The 25,874-nt window shown below is 35.2% G+C and overlaps 1 long non-coding RNA gene across 1 annotated transcript in view; it reads left to right on the forward strand.

Moving 5' to 3' along the window:
* Positions 1-25,874, forward strand: part of LOC110470575 (uncharacterized) — a 74,148-nt gene that overhangs the window by 11,949 nt on the left and 36,325 nt on the right. The window lies entirely within an intron of this gene.

Raw genomic sequence — 25,874 nt, forward strand, 5'->3', positions numbered from 1 at the left:
TTTTTCTTCAATATACTCTGAATATAGATGCTGGGTACTAATTATTTAATTAGGAATACTAGTGGTCCTTTGCAGTGGGAGATAAAACCATACTTCTAGTCTTCAGTATTTTGAAAAACAGCATATTACACTGACTGCTCCACAATTTCAACTTTCTGATCAGCTAAACTTAGCAGTCGATTCTATTTAGTCAGATGACATTAGTACAATATGTTTTCTTCTTTTGTCTTTAATTTTTTGACTTTTATTTTTCAGCCGCTCATTCTGTTAGAAAGAGGAAGCAATTGAGTAGTTGCTGCAGTATCAGCATTAGGATTTGACTGGGATCCCAGTGTTCTCTTGCAATAATTTACAATTAAGCCTTCAGAATTCAATGTATTTACATACTGGATATCCTAAAGAATTCACATGCATATGCCCTAATGCAATCTGATTTTCTCATGAAAATGGACTCACTGAAGCAAAACACAATTCCCTCTTAGAGCAATGTTTCTCTGCATCTCCTTCACCCCATGGCCTGGTCATTCTTTAAGGAAAAGAAACCAATACTTCCCAGATGATAAGCATTTTTAGACAATTAGTAGTGCTTGCCATCTCAATATACCATATTATTTGTAAAGGTAACTAAAAGATGTGCTTGCATCAGCAAGCAGTGCCCACATATGATTAGTAGAGGTATTTACACTTTCAGGGTCTGCAAAGGCGTTTAAGTGCACAGTTCAGTGAACCAAATGCTGTAAGTCAAACAAATTGCTGTAAGAAGGATTTTTATATCAATTTTGTACCTTATTTATAACTTCTGACTGCAGAGTTCTAGCAGAAGTATTGCTATTATATTGAAATTTGTATTTCATTAATCTTCACCATCACAAAGCTTCTGCGATTTCAATTTACAGTAAAAATACTACCAGTTCCACCACATAAACAAGCTTTTAATGTGTAGAAGGTCTCCTCCTATAATTATAAATTCATATGATGTGAATGTTGGATTTAATATTTTTCATTGTTAGATACTTGTGCAATTTGGAAAATGAGTGGAAGTCATTTGGGTTAAGTAAACTCGGTGTTTTTTCTCTGTTTTACTTCTGTTCTCATATCCAAGGAGCAGCAGTGCACATGTCATAATGGAGTGGGGAGACCTTGAAGAGCCCTGCTATTAAACAGTGCATTAAGCAAAGCCTCTTCAGACAGTCCATTCTGAGGAGAGATCTGCTCCACACAAACAAAGCTCTTGAGATGCACTTTGTTGTGTTCTTGCCATTCAGAAAGTGCTATTATCCTCTGCCTGTGACTCTGTGCTCAATATTTCAATTGGTTCCATTTCATTGGTTTTACAGGGAACAATAAAAGAGGCCTCTTGTTCCTGGCCATTCAGCATGAGAATAGACCATGCTGAATCTCTATCATCAAGCATTTAAAAGCCTCGTAAAATATTTAATGTATTCATTCCTTTTAGAAATCATAGACAAACAATCTTGCACCACGAAACCATTTTTTTTTTAATTACAGCAGTACTAGTAATTTACAATAAACCTAAACAAAAGTTTTTAGGAATTAGTTCACTTAAATTTCCATATTAAACATCAGAGGAAAATATCCATGATATTTTCTCAAAGTTGTTTATGTTGCAAACATGAGTAGCTGCTTTCTGACTAACTTGAGAAATTAGGAAAATAAGTCCCTGAGTCTCTTTTCAAGGAAAGCTGTCTTAAAAGTACAGAAAAGGCTCTATGGTGTAATGTTAGAACTCTTGCTAGTTTCAGATGTAATTAGAAAAGAAATTATTCTCATTAGTATGATGCAAAATCATACAAGAGTATTTTTATTTTATAATACCAGTGCATTTCAGATTTCCATAAGGTTATTAGGCTGATAATCCCCAAATATACTGCATTCAGTTTGGAAAGAGATGCCAAGGGAAAGCTCAGGTGACGAGGCCTGGTTTTGGTACTCAAAATGTCTTCAGTGCAATGTGAGGTGCATCTGGACAAGCAGGCATTTACAGCCTGGGGTGATGGGGCAACCCCTCTGCAGAGTTGGCTGACTTGCTTCCTCCCACAGCTGGAGGCTGAGACTTTTCAGCAGCTTTCCTGTCAGACACATGGTGCTGTCTCAGCATGGGGAGGCACTGGAACTGCTTAAGAGCCACATGCTGCTCAAAAGACTTTTGCCAACTATCTTGCTTCAATGATAATCTATATTTTGCTTCACAAGTAACATGTCCAGTCAGGAGGAAATCTCTCTGTCCTGCTCTTGTTTTATAGAATTTTCTGCTTTTTAATGAGGAAAGGAAATATGTTTTTAAGAACAAGTATTCTCATAAAAAAAAAAAAAAAACAAAAAAAAAAAAACAAAACAAAAGCAAAAACAAAAAGAGAGACAGATAGAGGCGAAGAAAGCTGTGCCTTCTTTCCTACAGTATTATCTTTCTGAAGTGCTACATGTTAGAACAGGTTTACACAGCTATGCAGGATTGTTTTATTCAGTCACTAGTGTTATAAATTATGGAACATAAATGTCAAATACATTCTCTAGTTTCATGTAATTACATGGTAACTGTTGCAGAACACATAACTATTTTTTGTTCTCAACAAAAGTGCAGGCTGGGCAGTTTCCACTGAGGTCTGCTAAATGCAGCATCTAAGTCAACTGCATGAACATGTATAAAACTGTATTTTTTAATTTTTTTTTTGTAAATCTGTGTGGTCATTAGCAGTGAAAACATCTCAATTTATTTTTCAAAATCTTAATTTTCAATTTGCCTTCAATGCCAAATTATTCTGTAAAAATCCCGTTCAGTAAACTAACAGCATTCTTTCTTCTAACAAGTTCAGTCACATCAAAATGGATGTCCTGAGTTCTTGTCAAGAACTCCACTAACAGGGCAAAGCAAGGTATGAGAGATATGAAATATATTTGAGAAGCAGGATTATGTTTCAGACTTAATTTTTTTCTGCCAAAGACAGTGCAAAGCAGCTAATCTGCCATATTTCATAATTTCAATTAACCCCAACAGGATATGCCTCTTTAGAGATCCAGCAAAGGGCCATATTTTAATTTTTTAAGTAGCAATGCTTTTATCATGTGGGAGGTGATCAGGGTTAATTACTACTAGCAGCTGATCAGGTTGTGTTAGAAATTCATAAGGTGCTTATGGTATATGTGTTGCTCTTTAAATGCATTCTTCACACTGTGGGGTGTGAGCACAGAAGTTATGTACTTTTTCTTGAAAATTAATGTGTTTCTATGTATGAGTTTTCCATGTCTATCTACATCTATCTATATGCATAATTTGGTTGATTCCATATAGAAAAACCTATAGAGACTTAAAAAGTTTATTTTTCCAGTCATAGAACCTAACTGGTTAACTTTCACATGAAAATAGTATATAGTGTCTCTAAACAAGACCATTATCCCCACCTTAACTGCAGAGAGTATTTTGCATAATAATTAATCCATAACAAACAAAGGCCATCGTGAAGCTTCTCTATTGTAAATACAGTGGTTTCCCAGACACTCATAGCTACCTTGGGAATGGATCTTTCAATTTAAAAGAACAGAGTAATCCCCCACTCCTTAAAAGATAATAAAATAAAATAAAATAAAATAAAATAAAATAAAATAAAATAAAATAAAACAAATCTGATATTGTAGAGATAGAATGATTTAGTGTTTTGCTTTTGTTCTTTATTTTCTATTTTCTTTGCTGTATTAATCAGTTTTGCTGTTCAAAGTATAAGCAAAAAAAAGAAGTAATTATATAGAAGTATTATCTGGTTTCAAATAATAGTTGTATTTGTTTACCTATAGTAATTTTGTCTGGAATACTTAATTTCTATATTTAGTAGGCTAGAATAAGACTCATCATGTTGATATTTCTGAAAGATTGTTTTAAGTACAAGAAAAAAAATAAATTAAAAAATTAAATAGGTGCTATTTCTTATTTTGCCTGGCTCCACTAAAAAGACTTCTGATTAATTCTGAGAAAAAGACTTGGACAGACTTTTACAATGCATTGCTTGACCTACATACCATGGAAACCATTTGCTCTTCTATCTTAGAGAGGGTAGTACAGCTTACTCTGGAGACACACAAGGACAGACTGTTCTTCCTGACATAACCCAGAAGTGCTTCAAGCAGGACTTGAGATATGGCTGTAAGTAATCAAAGAGGATTGGTTGGTTTTGAATCATTCTGTGAATGTCTAAGCAGTTCGCCTTCCATTCCTGAGCTCTGAAATGCTTAGGGCAAGCTGATACTTCCGAATTCAATGAGCACAGCGACATAGATGAATATGTGAGTACTCAGATTAGATTTATTTAGAGGAAGCTATCATTTTTAACAGATGGAATAAATAAAACCATGATGCAAACTGATCCACATAGCAGAAGAATGGGTTCTGGTTGTAAAAGAAAAAAACCCAGAAAAAAAGTAGAACATGCTGCTAATTTAGTCAAGTTTTCTTGACTAATCTAAAGCTATGGCAGTCAAGGATTTAGCATGGCAATGAGAAATCATATCTCTCTACTACACTGTAGATAGAGTAAATAAATCCTTCAGAAATCCATGAGAAATGCCTGGTCTAAAAGCTTTGAACTTTACAAAGCCAGCCAGCCAGCTTGTCGGTCTGTCTGTCCTGTTCTTCTCATTATGTTGTATGGTCTGTAAACTAAATTTCCAAAGTCCTGAACAGTGTTGTGTGAAGACATATAACTAATCTAAGGGATATCAGCTACAGACCAGATTCACCAGGATGATCTCACTGCTTTGTGTCATGATGGCAGCAAAAAGCAGCTGCAAATCCAACAAGCTCAGAGAACTTAGAGCTGCTTTACTGTGTCAGAGAGATGCAAAACAGCAACAACTCATTGATGGATCCTTCATATAATCTCCAAATAAAATTTGCTATCATAAATATAACAGTTTAAGATAATCTTTTGAATAATTCCTTGGCCTAAAAAGAAAAATTATATATACAAAAAAAAGGCTGCTGTTTCTGTTATGACCATTTACACATGGAAATTCTTTGGAGAATGTCAAATAATAAGAAATGCCATATAACATAGTCAATCTCACAACCATTTTGAGGTAGCACTGAGACTTACAGATGAAATGAGAATGAAAATAATTGTAATTTAAATTAAGTTTTATGGGAGGCTTTCTCTGACAAAAAAAGTTACAAAAGGCAAGGGGAGAGAAAAGAAGATAATAATTCTATTTTTCTAGCAAATACAAACACATTTAAAATTTTGAAAATATTTCTTTTGGAATTATGTTTTTTATTTTCTAACTAACATCACAACCAAACTAAGCTAAAAGATAACTTACAAAGAAAACGTACAGGAAAAATTATTAAAGCTCATGAAATGGCATATCTCTGCATTATCATCTGTTTTATTTACAGATCATAGATGCACATGAATGTTCTTTTCCCTTTTCTCTACATTTTATGATTTAGATTGACATTTTGGAAACATGAATTTTCTGACACATTTTTGTGGCACTTGTTATGAGTATAGTGTCTCATAAACTTGTGCTAGTGTTGAAGGTGGTACCTCATGACTATGTTCAGATTTTACAGTTATGTGTGACAGAAACAAATGATTAATTCAGAAGAAGGTCTTGCTTTGGAGTTAGAAATTTTTTTTTCATATCTTATTTCTCATTAAGCATTAAAACCATTTTAGTACTTACATCTAAGTAACAACATTGATAATGTCCATAATTTTGTGATGATAACTTATCAGAGTTTCCATTGGAAATTAGAAACATTTTGATAATTTTTTACAGACAGAAAAGACACTTATGCATCTTCAGGCTGTGAAGCTGTGTTAAAGAGTACGCATCAGACTATTCCAGTCTATATTTTTGCTAACTTCCCCAACTGAAGACTGTATCATATAATGGTAGAAATGTAATTTTGGTGCAAAAGACTTAACTGATCAAGGTTTTAGTCTCAAAACAGTAACAAATATGGGATAGTTATGTTTTACAATTAAAAAAAAAGAACAAGTGTCACTTTTTAAAAGTTGTGGATTTGGTGGGGGTTTTGGTGGGGTTTTTTTGTTTGTTTGTTTCATTATTATATTTTATTTATAAGAATTTGGTACATGTGTTACTGTCCAGCCTTAGGTGCAATGGCATAATTAATCCTATCACAACTTTTAACATTGTCTTAAAAGAAGAAAACTATTGGGTTTTGAAAAGATTGTTTAAACAACTAGAGTTCAATAAGGCTTTGACATCCATGCAGACATGAAGAAATTCCAGGAGAGAATTTCTGTGTGTTTCTATGAGAAAGCTGATCTTAAATATTCATCAAATCTACATCACTCATCTAGCTTGCCATGCCCTGTTTGTCTGAACAAAGAGGCTATGTTGAAACAGAACTAAGGTACAGCTAGGGCTTCTGGATATTAATCCTTTCTGTAGAGGTTCACACTATTTGCTGCAAAACTTAAGCATGGGACTGCTTTCTCTTTCACCATTCTTTATTCTTCTATTGCCATTCCTCAAAGCTGCACCAGATGGAGGATCCAGAAGCCCATAAGTGACATTGCCTGTGCTGGGTTCCCAGTGAGTCAGAGCAACTCTGCTTCAGCTGTGGAGATGTCTCTGGTCACCTGGGAAGCCAGCAGAATACTCAATCTCTTTACTACCTATGAATCTAGTGTATATATTCATGGAAGCTTGTGAGTGGTCCCAAGGCTCATCATTTTCTTGGTTTAACATAGGTTTGTAATCTCCTCCTCTGTCAGAAGCAAGCCATAAAATAATGTTTGATGGCAATCTGTGAGCTGAAACAACAGAGCTCTTTCATTATTCTTTTTTTTTTTTGCCAAATAACATGGCAGTCACCTCTAAGATTTCTTCACAAAAGAATGTTCCAGTTGATATAATTCTGGATTACACTCAATGTATCACAGTCTGCCAGCAGAAAAATATAATGACTTGCTACTTTTTGAACCTTTTCAAGAAAAGAAGAATGAAAAATAATACTGTGAAAGTTGAGTGACTTTAACAAATGTAAACAAGGTTATGTTAAAATTCAAAGATGTAGAGCTGCACAAATTTGTAGATATTTGATCTGCAATGAAGTCCGTGCTTCTGTTGCAGTATAGAAAATACAACCTCTTCTCCAGTGTGAAAAGGTTTAGTGAAAACCATGCTTTTTAAAAAGTCATAAAAGATCTGTAGAAAACTAAATTCCACTTCTTCAGAATAAGAACTGTGATGGTCCGAGCAATATACCTTATAATGACTTTTAACTCCATTCTCCTTAGTTAAGCAAATAAATATTTACGGAATCAAATCTGTAAGATTTGCTTTCAATTTTTTTTTGTCATTTCAGGGTATGAAAATGTTGAGTGCTAATTAATGCATATTTTTACAGATGGATAATGATATAAAAGTTAATTGCTTTAACTTTTATAAACCTGGTGCATACAGTGAAAGTAAGTTTGATCAAAATGTTTGCACCTTCATTGTCTTATTTGTGTTGGAGCTTCCTTAAGACTGTGGTAATACTTGTGGGTGGGCAACATTTAAAAAAAAAAGATAATAAAAAAGTATAACTATTTTAGAAAGATATTAAAATTGTGGACACAGTTGTAACTTAATTTATTGAAATACAGTCGGGCAGTATAAAATAATCCATGTTAGCATCCAGCTGTCAGTGATAAAAGTGCCTGAATAATCATTCCCTGGGCTCGATTTCATAATGTTATAATAATTAACACAAAAGAACTTCAAAAAAAATGCAATTGTGCTACACTTATTAGCAGGAGGCCATTGTGTGTATTCTCAAGAGTTTTCTTTAAATAATATTAGTGTATCCATATCCATGATGGCTCTCACTGGGATAAAAAAATCTCTCTCCCTGAAAACATTTACAAAGAGGATTCAGATCTGATTTTTAAATGTGTTTTAAAGCAGCTGAAGCTAAGATCGCAGATAATAAAATAAATAACAAATAATAATCCATCTAATTCTCTGTCTGCAGACATTCCCAACATTCAAAACAACTAGTTTTTCTTCAAGTTTTTATATTGTAAGTCCTCTGTATGTAGTTGAATATTTTACTGTACTCTTGACAAGCTTTAAGAAATATTCTCCCTGATATTTGCATAACAGCAACATGGATGAAAGACTTTGTGAACAATTTATATAATTATTTAATACAACCTTGAATGTTCCTCATATTTCTAGATAGAAACATTATTAAAGTTTGGAGATGGACAAGATCACAACAAATGCTAAGATTCATTAAAAAATAAAATTATGTAGTAGAATTCCTGGAAAAAGCATGTCCTAAAGTAAGTGTTGACAATAATAAAAGTCAACTTTCATATGAATAAATCCAACATCACTCTATGGTTAACAAACATCACAAAACTGATATATCGTGTTATATATGTTAATTTCCTTTGAGATACATATGTAATTTTAAATAATAGCAAAAGTAAATATTTTTAAGTCTTTATAAACAGGAATATCATTGTTTGTAATTGTCTGGCATAAGAGATTGCAATGAGGAGGAGTTTTATTATGAAAAGTTAAATAAGTGTAATCTATCATTAATGTGAATAACTGTAAATGACTTTAGAAATGTTTGAAACTATATCTGCTCAGGTTTGTGGTGGTTGTCAGATGATTAGGTAACATGTTAAAGCTGCTACAGGTACACATCCTGAATTTTTATTTTTCAACAAGGACATTAACTTTTTTCCTCCATAGTACCATGTCAATACTGTCTTACCTGTCAAAACAAATAGATAAAATGTTATTGTCAATCACATACTGCATATGGCCTGAGGCTAAAAGATCAAAGTTCTGTGAAACAAGTCTGTTTGAGGGAAAAATACTGAAAATGACAATGCATGATCTCATTAATTCATGACATCACTGTAAGTAAGCAGCAATGGTGAATTACAGAGCTAGCACATTTCCACACTAAATAGGATGGAACACTGAGTTCAGAAAGTTGGGAGGGCTTATTTTTATTTACTTGTTTCTTTTAATGAATGGAAGAACACTCATAAGCTGCACTTCCAAAAGTCAAGCTAAATTTGGTGTCTTTTTTCTATTCACCCTCAAGGTTAATAATATGAAACATTGATAATTGTTACTCATGTTTTGAAAGGACATGCAGAGAGCAATCCAATGACAGAATCTTTAGAAACAGGATATTTAAGGCACTGAAGTTGTTACATTATGATTAGCTGCATGAGGATATTTTTATAACAGCCTTCAATGGAGTTGTAGATTGGAACATAATAGCTTAGTGCTAGAAAGAGGCATAAAATAGAATTATTCTCCAAAAGAGTCTTGTACTTGCCACATTGACTAATTTGTCACCATTAGCTCCCTTTATTGATGATGAGGATAGATTTTTTTCCTTGTGGCTTAAGTGTTTGAAAAAATAAGATTTTCAGGTAATTCACTAGGTCAGCATGGAACATGCTGATAGTTGATGTCTTTAGAACCCCAAGCTGCCAAGCTAAAATTTAACATCTTATTTCATTTATCAAGGCAGATTATTTTAGTGAAAAATGCATCAAATTGCCAATGTAGGTAAGCAGGTGGGATCACACATATAAAATATCTTTAGAGCTGGGAGCTCTGAATGGAGGTGCAGCAGCATGACATTATCTTATTTCCAGTTGACCACTGTACATAAAATGTTTGACTAGCACAGTCAGAACTTTCAAATTTGTGCTGTATTATGCTAATGGAATTGTAGTTTCTTACCTTTTGTCTTCAATAGCTTTCTGTCTCTTTCTAACTGAAAGTTCATTCTTAGTTCATCACAAATATATGCCTGGATGGTAACACCATATCCATTTATCCTTCCCATGGCAGTCTGTCTCTCATACTTTTGCGGGGATGGAGTGGCTGAGTTGAGGGACTGGGTCCCTTGCCCAGGGTAGAACATGCCTTTCAATGAGAACAGACACTCCTTTATTTCCAGCAGTGGCAGCCTAGCTGTACAAGCAGCAGCATATCCTGCTTCCCCAGGAAAGCCTTGGGTTTTTGTGGAAGCAGTTGTATCTTTTCAGCCATCCTGCAAAACCACCGCCACTTTCTGGTTTTCCCTCAGTAGCTCTCCTGCAGTGCCTGGCAAGTTTCTGAGCAGGAAAGGAGGTAGCAAACCAGAGTGGGCCAAGGTATATTTGCTGCAGCCAAATACAGTAGATTTCCTGTGGGTGCTGAGAGTAACAAAGTGCTGGCACTTTCATCCTGTCCCTCTCCCTTCACAACCTCCTGCCAGTTTCATCAGATGGTTCAATTGTTGCCTTCTGATCTTGCTCTTTTTTCTCTCTCTTCAAGGCTGATCCCATTGGTAAAATTCAGCACCTAATTTCAGGCAGAAATTTTTCTTTTGAATATAGCTGTGATTATGGTACAGCATTCAGAATTTGCTGTAACTGCTCACTTCATTGGCAGAATGAAATTGAAAGCAGTTTAGTCCTAGATCCACAAATGTATGCAAATATCTAATATCTGCTTAATTTGCTTGAAGTCAGATACTTAAGTACTTTTTGGAGTCTGGATCTCAGTATTTGCTTTCTTCTGAGTATGTGTGATTTTCTGTAATTGAATTACAGGGGAAGTGGAGTTTCATGATCTTTAGACATCAGAATGAGACATTTTGTGATTGGCTTTGAATGCTGATACCTTATACTAATGCAGAGACTTTTATTCATATGATTATGAATTCATAGGTTTACTTGGTATCTCCATAGTCTGAATATACACAATAAAATCACAGACAGAGCAAATGAAATAAAAACCTTAAATGCCAATTTACTGGTAAGACTTTATTACCATAAAATTGATTAATGTTTACATTTAATGTGAAGTTTTGGTTCTTACTATTAAATTGGATAGGGATGGCTTAAAGTTCTGATTAGCTCAATGAAAAGTGTTAGTCAGTTTTGCCTTAGAAATCTGAAATGGTAAACATTTATTTGCTTCAATATGTGAGTATAATAACCAAACAGATCACCACTGAGCTGCTGAGATAAGTTAAAGAGGACCAGATAAATATTATAAGAACAGAATCTTTTCATTCAATTAGATCTTTGCATTTTGAAGACACTCAATTACTCAGTTTTGCATTGCTTAGTTATTTCATAAGAGACACCAATCCGATAATTACAGTTTCAGGTTTTTACTGATTCTGTTGAATCACATGGCTATAGAAGAGTGTTGTCAGGATCATCAATGGCAACATGGTAAATAAATTGGTAATATGAGAGACAGATCAGAACAGGTACTATGCAACACTAGTTCCATTAAATTAATCCTTTGCCAGTTTCCAATTGAAGAATTATTATGCTTCTCAAAAAGACTGGGACATAAACCACATGAGACCTCTTTTCAAGCCACTTTCACTCTCATACCTCCTATCTTCACACCGATCAGCATGGAGGACGGATGGATTGATCTTGAGATGATTTTATTTGTTCACTCTTTCCGCAATTTTAGAGACTCCTAAGACTTTGAAGCAAGGCCTAAGGTAGGCCTTAGAATTAATACACAGGGAAAGAGGATTAGGCAAGGACTGTCCCTGTAAGTCAAAATACTGTGTACAAAATTACTGAGGCTCAAATCTTGGGTAGATTACCCCAGAGACGCTCTTCTTTCTTTGGCTGTGATATGTGGTAGCATATAACTTCAATATTCTGTCAACACCTTTAGATTAAATCTCTACCCTTTTTTCACTTACAATTGCAGTGGGCTGAATGGGATTCTCCAATTATCCTTTCCCTGTGTTTTGATCCAATTTACATATGTAGACATATACTTGCCAGTCAAGACAGCACAAGAAGTTTCAGCAGTATGAAACTTTTTCACTCCCAAGTAAATTGGGCAGTGAGAGACTGGCAATAACATTTGGCTTTTAGATCTATGATAAAGGCATGTTATCAACCTTATTCAAGTTTAATTTCAAGGTGACTTTGGCCAATAGGGCAATAATTGCTTTTGCATTCATTCTGGTGGTTGTTTGACCCAAAACCAGTCATCTGAATTAGTAAACAAATAGCAGCCACATTTCACAACAGAGACTTTTCTGCTCTCAGCAGTTGAAAACATTAAAAAGATAGTGTCCTTTCTTTTTTGACTTCATTGATTGGGCTACTTTCAATTCATTATGTCCTAATTATTTAATTTGATAGATTAGGTGAATGGATAAAGTGCTGATATTCATTAAGTCAATTGGGAGTATGATACTTAGGAATCAGCTGTGGTTTAATTTGCTCACTTCTGCTGACAAGAAGGGTATGGTGGGATGTCAAAATTGAGTGGACAAGATCTATATAAATGTAATTATGAATTTCCCAGGTATTTACATACATGAGAAGGGAGTCCCTTCTCATGTATGTAAATATCAAGCAGTGTGAAATAGGTGGAATTACACTGGAATGCCAAAGTGAGATACAGAAGCCAAGGACAAAAGTTTGAAGTGGCTGGATGGGTTTGGAGCAGAAAAAGCTTCAGGCTCTTTGGTAATGGGATCCTTAATCCTAACCAGAATAAAAACTCAGTGCTACACCTGAGGTCCCCATCACCTTGGGTGACTCAGATCTGATAAGTGTTGAGGCAGCTATGTAGATGTGCTGCTGTGATCCTGTTGGCATGTCTTTTCCAGTAGCAGTACCCCAGGAGCTGTAGGCTCTGAGGCTAACTCAACCCCAAACAAACCCAAAAATGCTCTTGAGCTCCCAGCCTCCATGGGTATTCTAGACTTGAAAGACATGAAGGCAGCATGTTGGTGCCATGAAATGACACACTGAGCATACATTTACCAGCTGCATTTTCTCTGGGATTGTGGAATTTCTGGCTGTCAAAAACCCTAACCATAAATAAGTCTGTTCTGTTCCACCAGAGGTGTTCCAGATTAGAAAGCTGTAGATGCAGCAGTGTTGGCGTTCTTTCACTGTTTTTCTGCATTTGTATTCCAGCCTTACTGTTGCTGGAGGTGTAGGCTCAATGACCCTCTGAACCCTAACTGATCCTAGCCACAGTGGAATTATGACACTGCAGGTGAGGTCCCCATTACAGCAAGTGGCCTAGAATGGAAAAACATGGATGCAGCATTGTTGGTGATTCCCGTGGCATGCCTTTTTTGGTGCCAGTGTTCCTGCAGCTGTAGGCTCTGTGGCTAGCTGAACCCCAACTCTAACCCTAATGGGATCTTGGTGTTGCTATTAAGTTTCCAGTCTCCATGGGTGTTCTAGATTTGAAAGGTGTTGATGCCCAAAAATGATGCACTGGGCACATTTTCCAATCCCAGTATCCCTGGAAATGGGAGCTTTCTGGCTGGCAGTATTGTTAGAGGTCAGTGAATATTTTTGAAGCACAAGGAATGTTTTTAATATTCCTTGTTTCTGTAAATGCCAAATACACAGTGTAATACCAGTGCCTATTCTGGAAGACAGTCTTAAGCTCAAAATTTATTCTTCATAACATGGCTTTCAATATGTAAGGCAGAATGAAATAGGGTGCAAAGTAGCCCCTCATTCTGAGTTCACTATATTGCAGTGATGTGTAAAGCTCTATTTAATTATGAGTAACTTGTGAGCTAAGCTATTTAAAGTGGACTGATTTAGATCAGGAAAGGCTAGTAAGGTTAAAATTGAAACAAAAAATACCACAAACCAACAATAAAGTAAAACCAACAATACCCAATTAATAAAAAAAAAAAAAACAAACTCAAAACCAAACCCAGCCAAACAACCACACAAAAAACCCAAAAAGAAACCCCAATCCACAGTGCTGTGGGCATTGTAGCAGCTGAACTGATCTTTCCTTCTGGCTAGAAAAACTCCCTAATCATATGTATACATTAGGGATGGTCTTGGGATTGTCCCATAGGATAGACCACAATGTGGAAGCACAGCTGTTGATATGCTGTGAATGTATTAACTAAGTTTTAGATGCTGTAGATCTCTGTGTCCTGCAGGACAGAAAATGCAAAGCATGCCAAGGAAATTCCAAGGAAATGAAACGGAGCTGAAAGTCTGCAGTACCTATAATGGTTAATGAAATCAAATTTTTAGGCTTCTAAATAGAGATATAACATGAGTCATCTGTATTGCTTTCTGAATATTTTAAAGTTATTACTTATCAGTGGCCATTATTGCCCATAACATGATGAAAATTTATCTGTGATTTTAGTAGGATTATTTATACTGAAGACCTACTATCAACTTTCTTGCTGATAAAAATTAAAAATTGAAAAGTGAATTAAAAAGTTAGTATTATATTCTAAAGACTTATTTTCTGATTTTTTTCTTAAATTTTCAAATATCTTGTCATACATCTGATTTTGCAACTATGAGCTTGTATTCACTTGCTCTCCTCTTCCTCTTTAATAGGAAAAGTACCTTTTTTTTTAATTATCTCTTTGGGAGAGGTTTAAAATTTTCACAATGTCACATTCAATTGCATTACACTTCCTTGATGAATAGAAATAAATGAAATTGTAATTGTCTTAATTTTTTTTTGTTCTGAAAAATATTTCACAAAATGTGAAATAACATTCTGTATCAATTTTTTAAAATTTAAAATGTATGTGATCACCTCCTTTTCATGCAATATTGAAAGTGTCAAACATTGAGACTAGAATAGCAAACTGCAAATACAACTTTGTGCAAAACACACAAAATATATATAAAATAAAACTAATTGGTATTTCCTAAAATTGAAAGCAAGTGCTTGAGATGCCATAAAATAAATCCTATAAAAATTGTTAGAAGTTCCTATAAAATCCAGGTCATTATCTGAATATATTTTGGGGAAAAATATCACATATTAGCCTAAGTTTCAATTATAGTATGCAGACATATACACTTGTATCTAATGAGCTCATAGAATCATAGAAAGGTTTGGGTAGAAAGGGACCTTTAAAGGCCATCTTGTCCAACCCCTGTGCAATAAGCAGGGACGTCTTCCACTAGATCAGGTTGTGCAGAGCCTCAGCCAATCTGACCTTGAAAGTTTCCAAGGACTATGAATCTACCACTTTTCTGGGCAGCCTGTTCCAGTGTTTCACCACCCTCATTGCAAAAAAAACTTCTTTACATCTAATCTAAATTGGCTCTCTTTTCATGTAAAGCTATTACCTCCTGTTCTTCTGCAATAGGTCCTGCTAAAAAGTTTGTCTCCATCTTTCCCTTTAGGTACTAAAGGAATCTCTATAATGAATCTTCAAGATCTTCAATCACAAGTATAGATAAAGGTGACTAATTCTACTTTCCTATAGAACCATTCCAAATACTGGAAGGCTGCTATAAAATTTCCCTGAAACTCTTCTCCAGTTTGAACAGCCCCAAGTGTCTCAACCTGCCTTCATGGGAGAGGTGTGCCATTCCCCTGATCATTACTGCAGCCCTTTCCACACAGTCTCCAACAGGTCAATGTCCTTTCTGTGATGAGGATGTCTCACCAAATGCAGTGCCCCAGGTGGGGTCTTACAAGAAGAGAGCTGAAGGGCAGAATCCCCTCCCTTGACCTCCTAGCCCTACTCCTTTTGTTGCAGCCTAGGATTAATTCATTCATCTTGCTTATTTAGATTTTTTACTTACAAGACTTTCCTGAATTGGAACACTGAATTGTGAGGTTTAAAAAAAAAAAGAAAACCACTTTAATTGAATTGACTTTAGAAACATCTGAGAAATATTTTTCAAGTTGTCAGCAGTAGTAGCTGCTGTTTATTAAATCAAGTCTTTTAAGCCATGATATATCAAATATGTAATGCAACAATAGTGTTTTTCTACATTCTGGAATTCTAGCTTTCATCTGTGGAAGATCTCAGGAATTTTAAAAATTAATAAATTAATAGGTAGGGATTTTTGTTTGGTTGGATGTTTTGGGTTTTGTTTTTGGTTTGTTTTTTTAATTTTTTTTTGGTTTTTTTTGTGGGGTTTTTTGTTTTTTTTTTTTTCTTTTTAATGGTAAAATTACTTTAGAAGAGGTGAATTCAGCCTGAGTAGAGCTCAATTTCTAATTTCTAGAGCTATTCAATTATTCTGAAGTGCTGAGGCAATGATTTCTTTTAGTTAATTCTTATGATTATTTTTCAGGATATCTAAAAGCATAGATAAAAGAAGGTACAAATATTTTTAAGATTTCTTTATTTCCAATTCCATAAAAAATGAAAATAATACATTTTTATAGATTTGGAAGGGAAGGAAATTTTTCAAAACTTCTCACTTTTAAAAAGTGAATTGCCAAACTTGGTTAGCTTGTTGCCTAGAGTAAAATACAAAATCTTTCCAGTGTTAAAATCATAACATAAAAGCAAATCTTTAATTGAAAGTCTTCAAAGTGCACAATATGGTGATTTGCACATGTGATATATTGCATTTCTACAATTTTTGAAAGGTTAGTTAATTAGTATATCTATCAAATATTGTCCAATTAGAAGAGCAGTTGGTTAGGTCATTTTCCCCTGATTTCTGCCCTATTGGAGTCCTCCCTCCTGATCCTCCACCCCTCCTCCACCTCCCCGATAAAGTAGCCCTGAACTTTACTGTGTTTACAATGTATACTGCAAAACAAATATCCTTGCTAGACTAATGGAAAGACTAAACAGAGTTTCAAGAACTGATTAGTAACGGTTTGTTAAAATATGGGAAAAGGCATGAGAAGTACTACAAGTTATAACTATGTATTACCAATCGACAAAGCTGCAAGTGTATGAAAAATATTTAAAAAGCTAAAAATCTTTAGGCATCAAACTGAGTAAATTTTATAATTTCATTTTTGTTTCATCTTGAATTTTCATGGAAGAATAAAGACATTACTTTTTGTCCTAACTATTTGCAAATAATCACACACATTAAAGATTTTCATAACAAATATGGTGTTTTCGAGTAAAACTTGCTAGGAGAAGACATTTGTACTTTCCTCAAAATTTTAATGATCTAAATTGTTCTTCAGTATTCTTATATGATCAACTGAGGAAAGATTTTACAGGTATGATGCTTCTGTCTAGATATTAAAGACTTTGACATATTTCCTTGCTTATATAGTTTTAGGGACAAAGATTTTACAATACAGTGTGTAGGGAGAGTGGATTTATACTGCAGATGGAGGATGCAATGTAAAATAAAGCAGTTACAGCAGTAGGCTTGTTTAAACTGGTTTCTTGCACAGCTGTTTCTGGGTTGGTACAGACAAATTTGATTTTAAGGCTCAGCTCAAGCTCAAGAGCTATACTTTATGCTTTTTCTGCCAGGTTAAGACTTGCTTGATTTAGAGACCAGAATGTGGAGGAATCTCTGTAGGCAGAATCTTGGCAAGAGTCTCAGACAGACACTATGTAGGAAGGAAATAAGGGCCTGTATAAATACAGTCTGGCTGTAGAGGACTAAGGTTCATTAAAGAAAATAATTATGGAAAAAAAAATTTGTTGCTTTAATAACAAAAAAATTAGAAGAGATTATCAGAGATAAAAACTGTAAAATATGGTTCAAAACTTGAGATATTAGAACCTTGATCTTTACATCAGTGTTCCATGATGCCACAAGTGCTCTTTATGTGCTTATTATGTCACAATTCACTAGCTTACCTTTTTGGGGTAGGATTCACTCAGATGAGTGCAGTGGAGCACAAGATGTAGTCCAACCAGGGTCTTCAACTCACACAGACAAGAGGAATCATATGGGATCACTGAGCTGACACTGCTGCTTATTGCATCTTTTTTTGTTTTTCTTTTTCAATTTTCTGCAAAGGAATTTTTTTAAAAGCATATCTCATTTATTGTCAGAATGACTAACAGGTGCCACTTTCAGGTGGTCTCTTTTGGAAGACACAGGAAAGTACATTTGTTTTCTTTATCTTATAATAACTTCTGTGAGGATATTTCAGAGGAATGTTTGGTCTAGCACATGAGACACTGTAGTTTTTTGATTTCTCTTGAATCAGATTAGAGTAAAAGCAAACAAACATGGGCAATTCCTCTTTAAGCCTGTTCCAAGAATTTACCATTCCAGTGTTCCATTATGCAAGATACATAAACACTTTGATGGCTCCATTTCTTTTTAATTAAAGTTTCATTATCTGCCATTGAGTTGCTAGAGATGAAAGTACATATGTAGGGCTTTTAGGATTTTCATATACAAAGGTTTGAGAAAAGAGTATGCCCATATAGCCATTAAGGGAAAGCACTCAAAGAGCAGGAAAGCAATCTGTAGAATTGGAAAAAGAGGCAGTGGTGGCCAGCTTTATGATGTAAGAACACTAAAGCTTGAGTATACAAGGAAGACAAAAACAAACAGCAAATAGACAATGCTTTGAGGGCAGCATAACCAACATAACTGTAGTGCTGTGTTGCTGTGGTTAGGAGTAGAATGCCCTCCAGAGAAAGAGAATATTTTTGAACTAGCAGAAAAAAAGATTATTTTGGTTTCTGTCTTTGATATGAAAGATTTGAAAGCAATATAAAAAAGCAGAGGAAGAAACTGAGAATATAGATGAAGGCATCCTTAATCTTAATGCCTTTATTTTTTGTTTTACTTATTTTTTCCAGTCTTATGGAGGAAGAGCAAACATATTTGACTGAGGTTTTCCTATTTAGGTGAAGAAACATTAAGACATTCTTGAAAAAAATGACAACCCTTTATACTAAAAGATTACTGAGACCTTGCTGCCTGGGAAACATAACTTTATGATTTTGTACACAAAGATAATAAGTATTAAAAGAAAAGAAACAACAATGTGCATATTAAACTAAACAGAAAGCAGTGGAAAATTATAGAGAATAACTATTTTTTTTTTTTTTTTTTTTTTCCTGCAGTATAAGTAAAACCATGTTCCATAATACATTATGAATACAGTGTGTTGACCAGGGGAATGTGGCATGAATATTGTCATGTATTTATGATCTGTTTTCAAATTTTAAAATAAACCAAGATTTAAGTGACATAAATGACTTAACAATTATGCCTGCTAGAAACTGCAGCCTGATCAGCTAAGAAAAAAAAATCTGCATTGACTGTTAATTGCTGAAGAGTTATGAACCAGGTGGGTCGATTCAAAGCCTTCAGATAAAGTACTTCCCGTAATAGGGGAACTATAAAAAATAAGAATAGAAAAGCCTTAAGTTAAAGTATAATACTATGCAAGGTAGAACAGAAATGAAGTTCTAGTGTTTTGTGGCCCAAACTAGCATCACAGAACTTCATGGATAATCTAGGTATCCTAGGAGCTTGGCAGACTGCCAGAGTTGATCAGTCTTGCTTCCTAATCTGGCATAGCACAAAAAGTCATAGCACTCCGTATTCCAAAGTATGCCTTTTGATGCAAATCTTTATTCTCTGATGCATACAGAATAAGTGAGTCATGAGAGAGGGTGGATTTGCTAGAAAAGCCAAGTGGTGCCTGTGACAGAATACAGCTACTCTCTACATCCTCTACATAAAGAAGCAGGAAGGAAAACTACTGTGCTAAATAGCAGACAGTGCTGGCATAGGAAAAAATCATTTATTGGTGGAAAACTCCCTTTGAGAACATTGGACAACTGTGATTTATTTGAAGCATTGGGAAGCAATAATCACAACTAACTTTTGCAGGATACTTTCTTACCAGAGGAAGAAAGCAGGCTTAATTCTTTCCTCTAAATCTATACCATTTTTTTTCCCTAAAAATTCCCAAACAACTCTTATCTTGAGATAGCTTGTCATTTCATTTAATTTTGTTATATTCCTACTCCTAAAATCCCTTTCTCAGTCTCTGCTTTTTCCATAATGCTTTATTTATAATCTGTTTCAGGAAGACACTGATTTGTAACAAGGAAAAAATATGCACTGGGAGTCAGGTTTGGACTCCAATGAATAGCAATAAACACTGCTTATAAAAAAAGGAAGGAGAAGACAGATTGCATTAGGTATCACAGAATAGGTCATTGAATGCCTAAGAAATCAGTAATATGATTTTGAGAACTACAGGATTGACTGTGGCCAGATGCCAGACACCCAGCAAAACCTCTCTATCATTCTACTCAACAGCTGGACAGAGAAGAGAATATATTATGAAGGATTTGTGAGTTGAAGTAAGGACAGAGAAAGATCATACACCAAATATTGCCACAGGCAAAACAGACTCAAATTACAGATATTAATTGAATTTATTACTAAAAAAATAATAGCAGGATAGTAAGAAGTAAATTAAGTCTTCAAAAACACCTTACCCCCACCCCTGCCTCCTTCCTAGCTCTACCTCCTAGCACTCAGTGGTGCAGGGAGATGGAGAATAGGGGTTATGGTCAGTTCATTACATGTTTCTGCCATTGCTCAGGGAGAGGAGTCCTACCCCTGCTCCAGTGTGGGACATTCTTCCATGCAGTGCACTCCAAGAACAGGCTGCTCCTGAGTGGTCCCACAGAGGGTTGGAAGACCTTCCAGGAAACCGGCCCATGAATTCCTGTCTCCACAGGTTGCAGGTCTCTGCCAGGACCTTGCTCCATTGTGAATTTCCCATGGACTTGCCGGCATCCACCTGCTCCAGTGTGGGTCTCCTCTAGAGGCTGCAGGTGGATTTCTGCATCCCTGTGGTTTCCTATGGGCTGCAGGGGAGCAAACTTCTTCACCATGTACTCATGGTATCTCAGCTTGGGCACCTGGAGCACCTCCTCCTTCTCCTTCTCCTTCTCCTTCTCCTTCTCCTTCTCCTTCTCCTTCTCCTTCTCCTTCTCCTTCTCCTTCTCCTTCTCCTTCTCCTTCTCCTTCTCCTTCTCCTTCTCCTTCTCCTTCTCCTTCTCCTTCTCCTTCTCCTTCTCCTTCTCCTTCTCCTTCTCCTTCTCCTTCTCCTTCTCCTTCTCCTTCTCCTTCTCCTTCTCCTTCTCCTTCTCCTTCTCCTTCTCCACTGACCTTGGTGTCTGCAGAGCTCTTCCTCTCACATTCTCACCCCTCTCTTCTCTGGCCAGGAACAGATCTTCAAAATAGCTTTTTTTTTCCTTCTTCTTCTTTTTTTTTCCTTTTCCTAAATATGTGTCATCACAGAGGAATTATAACAATTTTTGACCGACCTAGCCTTGGCCAGCAGCATGTCTGTCATGGAGCTGACTAACACTGGACATGGTTCTACTGGACACAGAGGAAGTTTCTGACAGCTTCTCACAAAAACCACATCTGTAGCACCTGGCGACCAAAATCTGGCCATGCAAATCCAGTACAAGGATAAATAGGATTTGGAGAACAAGAAAGGGCTAGAGAATAAAACTATAATTTAAGAGGAAACACAGAGATTTGGTGACTAATTTTCAGTCCTGATGTTTGCAGCTCATCTTTGACAGAAGTTTAGATTAAGTCAAATGATGCCATTCCTTTCCGAAGAAGATTATTTACTTTAGAATTTTGCTCCAAATCAGTTTGAAACTGTTATCCTGTTGATGCTATCATTTACCTAGTGTGTGTGCAGAAATATTGTCCTATTTGATTTCAGCAAATTTGGTCAGTGAACTAAAGTTATGACACTTGTCTAAACAAAGCAACTGTCAACTCATATCACAAACTCCTTCTAAATAAAGACCTGCACAGCTCCAAAATTTGTTTTTCTTTAATGAATCCAAGCCTTTCCACTGACATTATTCATTCTTTCTAAAAACACTAGGAAATGCAATACATTACTCAACTGTGACCCAGCATGTCCTAAGGTGCATATTTAATTGATGTAAATAAATGAGATTCTAGTCTACTCAAATGCTGATGTTTTGATTTAATAGAAACACTGTTTACCTTAAAAGTTGTCATTACTGCAACGATTATTTTCCCTGGAGGCCCTGACGATAATCTGGAGGACAACTGCTAGAAGCCTGCTTAGTATCTACAGATTCACTGGGCAATTAAACTATTTGATTATGGAGTAAAAGGAGAAAATAGTTAACATGCTTACAGCTTTCTGTGGTTTACTATAATATATATTTTACCTAATGTTTAAAGAAAGACTTTTTAAAGTTCATTAGTTTCATGCTTGCATAAATGCAAAACTTTTTAGATAAAATTACAGTGTTAAACTCTAGTATTGCTAGGTATTAAATTAAAATCAACCAGACATTGTGAACTTGCTATTATTTCAAATTAAAATCAAGTATAAATGTATATTTTGCAGTTCTGAGAGCTAGAATAACTGTTGTAGATATTTTCTCGTGCTTTTGATGTCAGCTGTCGTTCTAGTTTTCTTCCTGGATATCAATCTTGAAAACCAATACACATATAAATTCTATTTCCCTTCTTTCTGCCTTTAGGTGGTATCCAGTTTTATCAACAGGAATTCATTTTATAAAGGTCACTGACTTAATGAAATAGTTTTCAATGTTTATGCCCATACATTCCTTTGAAAAATAGATTTACCTTAACTAGGTATTCATCAATACAAATTAACTGGATATATTAAATGCCATATCATTGCATGGAAAAAAATAAATGAAAAATGTGCTGTTATTGCTCTGGGAAAAAAAAAAAAAAAGAAAAAAAAAAAGAGGAAAAGAGGTAATATGCTGCATCAAATAAAAGGAAAAACTAAAATCTTTTATGGGTTGGACATCCAAGGAGCGTATCTTACTCCTAATGGACAATTCTTCCTGTGGTTGCTGGAAGCTAAACAGTAGGATAAATTTTGACAAAAGTTCCATTTCTCTTTAAAATATAGCTTTAAAATACATGTGGCATATAATGTTGGAAAATTTGAGGCAAATTAAAAAAAAAAAGGGTCATACCACCATCAGTTTTCCCCACAGTTAAATCCATCCCAGCAAGAATTGTGGGTGACACTAGGCTTCTAGCAAAGGCATAAAATAGGAGATAAAAGGGAATTGATTTCTGAAATTATTATCCATTCAGAAGTTGAAATTAATTATTATAAGTCTTACAGTTATTTCAGTATTTTTGAGAGTTTGGATAGGAAATAAACACATAGACCAATCAAACTGTCTGTCATTTAAAAAATCAAATGTGATCAAAAGAGCAAAAATTCTAGAGTTTCTTCTTAAAGACCCTCTCTTAGTACCGAAGTACAATAGAGTAAATATAATCTTGATGATTAAAGTACATATCAGACCCATAGGTCTGATAGCATAGGATGATAAAATCCATCAACAAATTTTTTGTTTCACAGTCTGTGAATATTTAATTCTTTCATATGGAATTAACTTTTTGTGTACCTCATATTTACAGTAAAAATAATGGTCTCTGCTAGTAAAAAGTAATCTTTATGACAAGATATCAGATTCTAATATTCTTCAATAAGGATATTTTAGATATTCCATACAGGAAGGGTATAAAATTCAATATGAAATGCACTTAAGATATTTTGTATTACATGAGATCTTTGATTTAGCAATGATACCAAATATGCAAAAAATACAATATAAATTTAAGTTGCACTTTATAAAGTACATGAATTACAATATACAATTCAATCTCAACACCAATGTGATTCACAGAATGTTTGAAATTGGAAGGGTTCTCTGGTGGTCATCTGGTCTGAGCCCCTAACTGAGCACAGACACCTAAAGGCAGGTATCCAGAACCGTGCCCAGGTAGCTTTTGAATATCTCTAAGGATGGAGAAGGCATAACTTCTCTGGGCAACCTGTTCCAGTGCTTAGTCAAATAGTGTTTCCCAATGTTCAGGACAAATCTCTCGTGTTTCAGTTTGTGCCCATTGTCTCTTGTCCTCTTACTGGACATCAGTGAAAAGAATTTGCTCTGACCTCTCCGCAACTTCCTTTTCTTCTCTAGGCTAAGCAGTCACAACTCTCTCCATCACCAGGTGAGACTGATTGACAGATGATTCCTTGGGGCCTTATTCTTGCCCTCCTTTAAAATATGAGTTGCTTTTCTCCAGCCTTTGAACACTTCCTCCTGTTGCCAGGATTGATCAAACATTACCAAAAATGACTTGGCAATGACATCTGTCAGCTCTTTCGGCACTCATGGGAGCATCCCACAGAGGGCCCATGGACTTCCCAGGCAACCAGTGACAGGACAAGAGGACACAGTCTTAAGATATGCCAGAAGTAGTTTAGGCTAAGCATTGGGGAAAAAATTCTTCACAGAAATAGTGACTTGCCATTGGAATGTGCTGGCCAGGTAGGTTGTGGAGTCACTGTCCTAGATGTGTTTAAAAAAAGACTGGACATGGCTCTCAGTGCCATGGTTTAGTTGATAAAGTGGTGTTAGGTCATAGGTTGGACTCAATGGTTTCAAAGCTTTTTTCCCAAACTAGTGAACTCTGTGATTCCATTACTTAGGTATGACCATCCCTAAACAACAACAGTCATATTTGTCTATCTCTATTGACCCTTCATGCAATTCTGGGGAGTTATTAGTCAGTCATAAAAGAAGGAAGCAGTTTCTATACATTTGTCAAATAGAAAATCTTTGTTAGATTACAGTACTAAAAATTGCCAGATTATATACATTCAGAAAAAAAAAGAAATTGCCAATAAAGGCTTTGCCACTTTGAAACTTGATGTTTCTGGAGTAAAAGCTGTTTTTCCTCTTTGAAAATTCTTTATTTCACTGGTTTGATTATAGTACTAAGTATTTGTTACCACAGGAACAGAACAAGACAGCAGCTATTTTTGCTGACTTTTACTAAAACTTGAAAACATTGCTAATGCACAGCAATTGCTGAGATTTAAAACACATCTAATTTGCAGGTGATACAAAATGCTTTCAGCAATTTAGTATTACGAAGTTTATTATACAAGTCAGATATATAGCTCAAGTGAGAGAAACCCATGGAAAATGCATATAGGTTAGAGATAAAAGACTTATTTAATTAAGCCCTCATCATGAAAAAAAAAACCCAACCAACCAGCCAAAAAAGAAAACAGACCCAGCACAATCCCAAAAATCTCCAAAGCCAAACCAACCAACAAAACAAAAAATATCCGGAACAAATAAGCTTAATTTGTACTTGAGAAATCAATTCTTATACACGTAGGGCATGATCACAGCAGCAAGTAGGGAGATAACAGATCATGGGATGTGCCTTTCTGTGGCATTCATTTTGCATAAATTTACTAGATCTCCTTAGATGGTTTTAATTGTTTTGACCCTAGGTCAAGAATGAAGAACTAAATAATTGGTCTGTGCTCATTTGCAGCTTGATTGGTGTAATGCCATGCAGCTGTGCAACACCATATAGGTTGAGATTTCTAACTGTTCCAATGGGTAGTATTAAGACAAGCTAAGCCTGAAAAAGTAGACTTACCTCTTGCCCTTCTATTACTGCTCACCCTAGAAAATTAAGCATAATCTGACCTCAAGATAATTAAGTAAAGAGATTTAAATGTATCATATACTTTGAGTCATGATCTCTTTTACATATTATTTTTACATCTGACTTCAGAATAATTACTGTCAATTCACCATGGTATAGAAGCAGATTGAAATCTAAATTGATTTGCGTGTAGAAAAATGGTCTTCCTGGAGGAGACTGTGTGCTGCTAACTTTGACTTATGTTTTTGCCAGAAGTATTGTCATGTTGGTCACTCCAATTTGCACAGCTAAATTTCTGTTTTCACTTGGCCATGCTGCTACCATTGTAGAGCAAACATATTGACGAAATAGTGTTTGTTTCTTTAACTCATATTTGAAACAATTGGGTTTTGGGTGTCCAAGCAGTAACTGAAATGCATCAAGGCTGGGTGCCAAGGCTGCTAAAGAATTCTTAAAGTTAAGGCTGATTAATTAATCTTTTGCCAAAACAAGAATGAAATTCCGCTGGAGTTTTCTTCTTATAATATTGTAAACAATGTAAGTTGATATAATATATTTCATTCTTCCTTATAAATTGCTGAAACTATTTTGTATTTCTAACTAAATTATGCTTTACTGTACATTTATTACTTTAGA

The sequence above is a fragment of the Lonchura striata genome, chromosome 2 (assembly GCF_046129695.1).
Source record: "Lonchura striata isolate bLonStr1 chromosome 2, bLonStr1.mat, whole genome shotgun sequence".
Taxonomy (NCBI): Eukaryota; Metazoa; Chordata; class Aves; order Passeriformes; family Estrildidae; genus Lonchura; species Lonchura striata.